This window comes from Capra hircus, chromosome 8 (assembly GCF_001704415.2).
Source record: "Capra hircus breed San Clemente chromosome 8, ASM170441v1, whole genome shotgun sequence".
Classification (NCBI taxonomy): Eukaryota; Metazoa; Chordata; class Mammalia; order Artiodactyla; family Bovidae; genus Capra; species Capra hircus.
In genome coordinates, this window is record NC_030815.1 from 39,035,703 (window position 1) to 39,045,468 (window position 9,766).

The window sequence follows — 9,766 nt, forward strand, 5'->3', positions numbered from 1 at the left end:
GGCAAGAATACACAGAAGAACTGTACAAAAAAGATATTCACGACCAAGATAATCACGATAGTGTGATCACTCACCTAAAGCCAGACATCCTGGAATGTGAAGTCAAGTGGGCCTCAGAAAGCATCACTACGAACAAAGCTAGTGGAGGTGATGGAATTCCAGTTGAGCTATTTCAAATCCTAAAAGATGATGCTGTGAAAGTGCTGCACTCAATATGCCAGCAAATTTGGAAAACTCAGCCATGGCCACAGGACTGGAAAAGGTCAGTTTTCATTCCAATCCCAAAGAAAGGCAATGCCAAAGAATGCTCAAACTATCGCACAATTGCACTCATCTCACACGTTAGTAAAGTAATGCTCAAAATTCTCCAAGCCAGGCTTCAGCAATACATGAACTGTGAACTTCCTTCCAGATGTTCAAGCTGGTTTTAGAAAAGGCAGAGGAACCAGAGATCAAATTGCCAATATCCGCTGGGTCATCAAAAAAGCAAGAGAGTTCCAGAAAACCATCTATTTCTGCTTTATTGACTATGCCAAAGCCTTTGACTGTGTGGATCACAATAAACTGTGGAAAATTCTGAAAGAGATGGGCATACCAGACCACCTGACCTGCCTCTTGAGAAACCTATATGCAGGTCAGGAAGCAACAGTTAGAATTGGACATGGAACAGGAAAAGGAGTATGTCAAGGCTATATATTGTCACCCTGCTTCTTTAACTTCTATGCAGAGTACATCATGAGAAACGCTGGGCTGGAAGAAGCACAATCTGGAATCAAGATTGCCGGGAGAAATATCAATAACCTCAGATGCAGATGACACCTTATGGCAGAAAGTGAAGAGGAACTAAAAAGCCTCTTGATGAAAGTGAAAGAGGAGAATGAAAAAGTTGGCCTAAAGTTCAACATTCAGAAAACGAAGATCATGGCATCTGGTCCCATCACTTCATGGCAAATAGATGGGGAAACAGTGGAAACAGTGTCAGACTTTATTTTGGGGGGGCTCCAAAATCACTGCAGATGGTGACTGCAGCCATGAATTAAAAGACGCTTACTCCTTGGAAGAAAAGTTATGACCAACTTAGATAGCATGTTGAAAAGCAGAGACAGTACTTTGTCAACAAAGGTCTGTCTAGTCAAGGCTATGGTTTTTCCAGTGGTCATGTATGGATGTGAGAGTTGGACTGTGAAGAAAGCTGAGCACTGAAGAATTGATGCTTTTAAACTGTGGTGTTGGAGAAGACTCTTTCATGCTAAAGCTGAAACTCCAGTACTTTGGCCACCTCATGCAAAGAGTTGACTCATTGGAAAAGACTCTAATGCTGGGAGGGATTGGGGGCAGGAAGAGAAGGGGACAGCAGAGGATGAGATGGCTGGATAGCATCACTGACTCGATGGATGTGAGGCTGAGTGAACTCTGGGAGATGGTGATGGACAGGGAAGCCTGGCATGCTGTGATTCATAGGGTCGCAAAGAGTCGGACATGACTAAGTGACTGAACTGAAACTAGAGACAGTAAGCAACTTACCTATTTCATATGCAAATCAACCTATCCAGAGCCCTACCTCCAATCACCTCCTTTTGGGGCTTTCACACTCTGGGCCATTTTATATATATCTGTTCTAATCACCCTAGGGCCAAATAACAGATTATTCAAACTAGCCCAATTCCTTCCTAGGGAAACCACAGTGAGGGCTCCTGCCCACTTTGCCCCCTCTCCTTCTACCTCATGTGCAACACTGGTATTTTCTTGTATGGCCCTCTGTGGTGTGGCATGCCCCTTTCTCTTGGGATCTGTGACTATAACAAACTATTTTTTCAATTACAGTCACCTCCTGATCTGTTGGCTTCACCACTAATAAATAATAATAAAATAACAGATAAAATAATGAACAAAAATTTAAAAAAAAAAAAAAAAACCTAGAGTTTAAAACATAGAAGGAGGGAGTTATCAGTTGAGCCAAATGCTCTTAGGCACTGGATTTAGCAGCATGAAGGTCACTGATGACCCTGGTAAGCACAGTATAAATAGACTTCATACAGATAAAAATAGGAAGTAAGGAAGTGGAGACGTCAGAATATGGGCAACTTTTTAGAGAACAGTGCTATAAAAAGGGGAAGAGATATGAGGCAGTAGCTAGAAGGGAATGCAAGGTCCACAGGGGTCTGTATTCTTGTTTTTAATTTAGGGAAGGAGATATTACAGCAGGTAACAACTGGGTATGGTAGTCATACCATACCCATATAGTCATACTATAAAGAAAGCTGAGCACTGAAGAATTGGTGCTTTTGAACTGTGGTATTGGAGAAGACTCTTGAGAGTCCCTTGGACTGCAAGAAGATCCAACCAGGCCATCCTAAAGAAAATCAGTCCTGAATATTCACTGGAGGGACTGATGCTGAAGCTCTAATACTTTGACCACCTGATGTGAAGAACTGACTCATTGGAAAAGACCCTGATACTGGGAAAGACTGAAGGCTGGAGGAGAAGGGGATGACAGAGGATGAGATGATTGGATGGGATCACTGAGTCGATGGACGTGAGTTTGAGTAAACTCTGGGAGTTGGTGATGGACAGGGAGGCCTGGCATGCTGCAGTCCATGGGGTCGCAAAGAGTCGGACATGACTGAGCGACTGAAATGAACAACTGGGAACAAAATCTAGTGCTTTCCAGCAAGAAATGCTCAAGACACATCTTTGCTGGACTTGAAAACTCTCTTCCTTATTGAAAATGCAAATACATCCAGAAAAGATATCATTTTAAGCTGCATCTGTAGCTTAGCACTTTCTGAACATTTTTGTTTCTAGAGTACAAAAGGATAGCATGTAGCATATAGTTCTGGCAACAGAAAGGACTCCGGATTCACCCAATACTGGTTCTAACTTCCCCTTCTTCCCTCCCCACCCAAGGGGACTTTCCTTGCACACTGCCTCCTTGAGCCAACTAAAAGACAGTCACTGTCATAAAGGTACTTTCCAACCAGAATTCTTCTTTCATCTAAGGATAATGTGCCCCATGCAGTGATTAAGAGTTCAGGTTCTAATGTCAGGAACATTCTGAGTTCAAATTCTGAGTCTACAAATTATTAGCCTTTTCCCTGGTGGGTCAGATGGTAAAGAATTTGCCTGCAATGTAGGAGACGCAGGATCAATCCCTGGGTTGGGAAGATCCCCTGGAGAAGGGAATGACTACCCACTTCATTATTCTTGCCTAGAGAATTCCATGGACAGAGGAACCTGGCAGGCTACAGTCCATGGCATCACAAAGAGTCGGACATGACTGAGTGACTAACGCTTTCACTTTCAAGACCTTAGATAGTTTATAAAAACTTCCGTATCCCATTTCCATAAAGAGTCAATAATAATAACTCTTACTTCAAGCCAGAATCCTAGGGGGTCATCTTAAACCTACTCATCTCTCATCTTACACATTCAGTCCATCCCTCAGTCCTATTAATTCTACTTCCTGGATGATGCCTCTTCTTCCCACAGCCCTACTATCACCTTAATTCAGCTTCACATCATTTCTCCTTACATAGCATAGAATAGTCTCCTCATGCCATTTTTACCTTCTAGTCTTGCTTCCTTCTGTTCCATCCTTCTCTAATGGTCACAAATCTTGGAAACATCCTTGACTCCTATGTTCTCACACCTTCATCTGATTCATGAACAAATCCTATAAGCTGTTATTTAAAATATATCCAGAATCTGACCACATCTCACTGCTTCTATTAATATATCAATCTCAGCCATCACTCTCTCTCATGGTGATTCTAACTTTGGCTTCCTACAGGTGATTCTCAACACAGGCACCAGAGCGAGTCTTTAAAAATATAAGTTGAATCATGTCTGCTCAAAACATTTTGGTGGCTCAATATTTCACTGAGAATAAAATCATAAGTCCCTCCAATAACCCATATAAGAGAGGCCTCTGTGTTAAGCCTCTCCTGCCATGCTTTAGAAAACCATATTGTGGCCATGCCTCTTCTGCAGTGTGGGGTGTTTGCTGGGCTGAGAGGTATTATCTAGAGCCCTCAACCTTATCCATGACCCATTACAATCTGTGTCTTTGGGATGCTAGACTTCCCTGCCCAAATGGCCCTGAGCCCACCTCCAGCCTGTGCAATGCCTTCCTCAGATCCACCCCTTCAAGAGTGGATCTTGCTGCCAGTGTGCCTAACCCCACCCTTGGATGTTTTCTTTGCTCTTTCTAGTGAGACTGCCTTATATAAAACTGCAACAGCACCACCTCTCCTCTCCCCAGCATTTCCAATTTTCCTTGTCTGTCTCTCTTTCCCAAAACTTTTGTTACCATCGAATTTACCATATAATGTACCTGTTTTATTATATTATTAATATTACCTGCTGTCTTCCATTATAATATAATCACTCAAAGGGCAGGGATCTTTGTCTGTTTGCTTACTACTATGCCTTCAACCCTAGAGCACAGTCTGGCAATAAGGAGGCACTCAGTTAATATTTATTGGATGAACCATCCCTTTACCTAGCAGGCAGAACAATCTCTTGAAAACTGAATAATCAAACCTAAATGTCACTCCTGCTCAAAAGACTTCAACAGCTCCCACTGTTTACAAGGTGATGTCTTCCAGGCTAGAACAGGAGCTCTTTGTACAGTCATCCCCTGGTATCTTGCAGGGTATTGGTTCTAGGATTGTCTGCAGATACCAAAATCCAGGGATACTCAAGTCCATTATGTAAAGTGGCATAGCATAGCTGGCCATATACATAGGGTCATAGAGCCCTTTGGATGCAAAAGGTGGATTGCACTTGATTTGGTCCTTATAACTGTGTGCTGAACAGACAAGTGAATGAGCGTTTGTATGCATGACAATTTAGCATCATACTCAGGAATCTTAGTCTACAGACTCCCAATTGACACATTCTATCAGAGAAACAGAAACTATATAGTGGCTGTTTATTTGGGGTACATACAAGAACTTTTTATCAAACAGAGCCACTCACAATAGAATGGGCCACTCATGCATGGGGAGGCCTCATTCCTGGAATTCTTTAAGCACAGGGTACATGCTGAAACAAAAGTTTCCACAAAAGGTAGAAAGTGATCCCTTTTTAACAGTAAGATTATTGACAAGATTATCTCCCAGAAGAATGTTTCCACAGGTATCTCAAGTCCCTCACTAATGTCCCTCAAAATACGGCAATCTGGATAAGACTTCTGCCTCCTGGGCTCCTTATGAGAACCACATTTTCTGAAAAAAAGTGGATTCTTAAAGCATTTAATGTTAGGGAAGTATGAATTCTTTCATACTCAGTCAGGCAGGGCCTGGAAGAATTTATTTGGAGAACTTATAGGGTGCACTGCTAAATCAATTAACTTGATGCATCATTTACAGAGCACCGATGGGTGAGGTACTTCTTCAGCCAAATGAGCGTTGTGATGACTCTTTTCCACAATGCAATGAACATGTTTAAACAACCACAGCCTTCTCTAGCTTTCTCTTTTAAAACTCACCTTTGTTTTGGATATAAATATTTTCCTATGCCTGGCCTATGCCTGGTCAATTGTTAATTTTCATCTTAATTATATATTCCTTATGGATGTATTTGGTTTTGCTAGTCTTTTCATCAAGCAGAGGAAGATTATAGCTATCCTTGTATCAGGCAGGGTAGCCTCTAGTACTTAGGAATGTGAGTGGAAAAAATAGTTTTTAATCAAGTAATTAGTTTAGCTGAATTTCTTAATTTCTGGATAATTCTTAATGAAGTTCTGAGTAGTTCTTGATAATTCTGCCTATGAGCATGCTGTAGTTGGGGGCAAGGCAAGTAGTTGAGGGAAGTATGAACTCTTTCATACTCAGTCAGGCAGGGCCTGAAAGAGTGACCTAAAATGGAACAGAATGGCATAGGATAAGCTTTGAGAAATTTTCTTGTGGCTCTGGGAGGAGCCAAGAAGGGCCCTCTTGGTCAGAAGATGATCAAGCTTGAGAGTGAGAAGAAGTGAAAGCTACCATTTTTAGATTTGTGAAAGGTCCTGCTCAAATTGCTGCCCTCTTTCTGTTGGTACCCAGGCCACTAGAGAAGCTGTTGCTCTTGGTGGCATAGTGGAAGGTTTTAGGAGACAGGAGATCCGGTCTTTGTCTCTGCTGCCTTAGGAACTTATTCTCCACTTTCTACAAAAGAAGGGTGAACTAGGTGATTTCCACAGTCCCTTCTATGTGCCATCTATGCAGCTAACAACCAATCTCAACTATTTTGTTTCACCATGTTAGGTAATCCTCAAGTGTGCAACATACCAAGATTTTTGATGAACCATGAAAATAATATTTTTAGGTATTAATGTGTGATTCCATTTCTAACTACCAAAAGTACCATCGGCATATCAGTAACATTTGATCACTAGTGTCCAAGATAAAGTTGCAATAAGTAAGACTGGCCTTATTCCAGCTAAAGTCTTTCACTCCTCTCCTCTAAAAGGCATTTAAGAAAGAGACTTAAGATGATATCATAGAGATAATTAATACACTTTAACTTATAAATGTGTATTTATATGAATGTGTGTGAGGGTTCAGTCGTGTCTGAGTCTTTCCAACCCCGTAGACTGTAGTTCACCAGGTTCCTTTGTCTGTGAGATTATCCCATCAAGCATATTGGAGTGAGTTTCCATTTCCTCCTCCAGGGGCTATTCCCAGCTAAGGGATCTAACTCACATCTCCTGCGGCTCCTGCACTGGCAGGTAGATTCTTTACCACTGTGTCATATGGGAAGCCCATAGGAATGTGTTCAGTTCAGTTCAGTCGCTCAGTCGTGTCTGACTCTTTGCGACCCCATGAATCGCAGCACGCCAGGCCTCCCTGTCCATCACCAACTCCCGGAGTTCACTCAAGCTCATGTCCATCGGGTCGGTGATGCCATCCAGCCATCTCATCCTCGGTCATCCCCTGCTCCTCCTGCCCCCAATCCCTCCCAGCATCAGAGTCTTTTCCAATGAGTCAACTCTTTGCATGAGGTGGCCAAAGTACTGGAGTTTCAGCTTTAGCATCAGTCCTTCCAAAGAAATCCCAGGGTTGACCTCCTTCAGAATGGACTGATTGGATCTCCTTACAGTCCAAGGGACTCTCAAGAGTCTTCTCCAACACCATAGTTCAAAAGCATCAATTCTTCGGCACTCAGCTTTCTTCACAGTCCAACTCTCACATCCATACATGACTACTAGAAAAACCACAGCCTTGACTAGACAGACCTTTGTTGGCAAAGTAATGTCTCTGCTTTTGAATATGCTATCTAGGTTGCTCATAACTTTCCTTCCAAGAAGTAAGTGTCCTTTAATTTCATGGCTGCAGTCACCATCTGCAGTGATTTTGGAGCCCCAAAAAATAAAGTCTGACACTGTTTCCACTGTTTCCCCATCTATTTGCCATGAAGTGATGGGACCAGATGCCATGATCTTCGTTTTCTGAATGTTGAGCTTTAAGCCAACTTTTTCACTCTCCTCTTTCACTTTCATCATATGAATGTGTACATAGACATAAAGTTGAACTTTTGATCTGAAACCCAGGTAGACTATCTGTAGACTTAAGACACAATTCTAATGAATTTAACTTAGCAGTTCAAATTTAACTTAAATTCAAATTGAATCTCAACTTTTTAATCAATAAATACTAAGCTCCCATTTTTTTGCAAGTTTTTGTATTAGACTGTGAGAATCAATAGAAGCATTCACCTAAGAAAGCATCCCTACCTTTAAAGACATTCTAACACAGTCAGAAGCTTAAAACTTGTACACATTAAAAATAATAATAAGTGGCATAAAATATTTTGCATGAAGATAAAAAAACCCTGGAAGCTGACTGGTAGTGATGGGATTTGAAGTGAGTCTTTGAAGCACTGATAGCAATTGGAGAGCTGAACAACTCTTAAGGGCACTGCAGATGGCCCAGGAGCAAACATGTAGGGCCTGTTGAAGAAGACAATGAAGAGCATAACCTGGCTGGAAATACAATTTGAGAATGTTAAGAGCTTAATACCAGGTAGAGCTGCCAAGAAAGACAGTAACAGTCATTCAAACACTGAGTGACAATAACAAAGAAGTTTGGAAAGATTAAATCTGAGGTTTTTTTTCCCCCTTTAATATATAATAGTGGGAAAGTGGAATTAGAGGTCAGCTACTTGATTAGGGGGTTCACAGTATTCATCCAGAAGTTTGGTAAAGCCCCAGATTTAGGGTCAAAAAAAAAGGAAGAAAGGGAGAAGAAGGAGAAATTTATTATAAGACAACTGATGGGAAAATTGACAAAACAATTGACAAGTGATTAGCCACATGGGAAAGAAAGAGAAGCAACAAGTTGATTGTGGTTTTTGAGGCCAGACTGTCAAGACAATATTGATGTTATTGGGGGTGGGGGACAAATATAAGACCAATAACTGATTTTTAAAGGGAAAATGATGGGTTGAGTCAAGAAGTAATACAAGGCAGTCAAGAAAACTGTAGGTCAAAAGTTTGGGACACTATTTGGGACTAGAGATAAAGAAGTTAATTCTAATAAAAATGTGAGATGATACTAGGGAATAAATTAACTCTCTGAGTGGGAGAGTATAAAAAAAGAGATTAGAAAGAAAAAGTCTGAACTCTGAGGAATGCTCCAAAATTTGGAGACCAGAGAAGAAGGCAGAGAAGAAATGATCTAAGAGTGAGAAGCTTCATTATCACAATATCTCAGAGCCATAGGAGGAAAATCCCAAGAAGCAGAAGGGGCTGATAATAGAGAGATCAGGAGAGCAAGAACTGGGAATCAGTCCCAGGGGTATTCGAAAAGGCTGGAGAGCACTGTGGTAACTGGGGCTGGATAAACTTTCAGATTCCTCCATCTATCCTAGAATTCTGCGAGTTGATTGGAAAATTAGGGGAACACAGCCTGAGGAAGCCCCACTGCAGAAGACCCAGGATGGGATATGAGAAGACCAGGATGCAGTTGCCTCATTACAGGGTAACCCAAGTATGACACAGTTAATGCTGGCGGCATATTTGGATGTTGCCACGTGGAATAAAAATGATATACAACAACCTAAGGATCACTGTCCAAAGCATCTTAAAGCAAGTCAGTCTGAAGTATGACTCCTAATACTGTCCCTGAGGAATCTGCTTCACTTCCATCAGCCCCATTGCCTGCTATATATTATGCAAACATCCCACATCTGATGATTTACCTGCCATTTCATCAAATCAACTAATTCAACAACTGAACAAGCACTCAGTGAGAACCTATGCATATACATATGCATATACACTATGATGGGCACTGGGGATTCAGAGGACCTAAAAGGTGTGTCTTAGCCTACAAGGATCTGAAGTTTAATGGAAAGGTTCACAGAGAGAAGAAATCTGAAAAGACACCTTGAACAAAAAGCAAGGAAGATATGTTGATAGTGAGAGTTCAGGTAATGAAGGCAAATAGACCAGTTCTGAGTGGCAACAGATACAGTTCATCTATTCATAAACTCTTAGACTTCAAAGGGAGCTTAAAGAACATCCAGGTCAACTGGCATTTAACTCCTGCTACAACTGTCTGAGAGCTTTCCAGGTGGTGGGAGTGGTAAAGAACCTGCCTGCCAATCCGGGAGATGTAAGAGCTGCAGGTTTGATCACTGGTTCGGGAAGTTCTCCCAGAGGAGGGCAGAGCAACCTACTCCAGTGTTCTTGCCTGGAGAATCCCATGCATAAGGAAGCCTGGCAGGCTACAGTCCATGGGGTCACAAAGAGTTGGACGTGACTGAAATGACCTACCACACA

At 41.7% G+C, this 9,766-nt stretch overlaps 1 protein-coding gene across 2 annotated transcripts in view; it reads right to left on the reverse strand.

Moving 5' to 3' along the window:
• The window catches only part of PDCD1LG2 (programmed cell death 1 ligand 2), a 67,060-nt gene that overhangs the window by 55,782 nt on the left and 1,512 nt on the right, over positions 1-9,766 (reverse strand). The gene's annotated exons all lie outside the window — the stretch shown is intronic.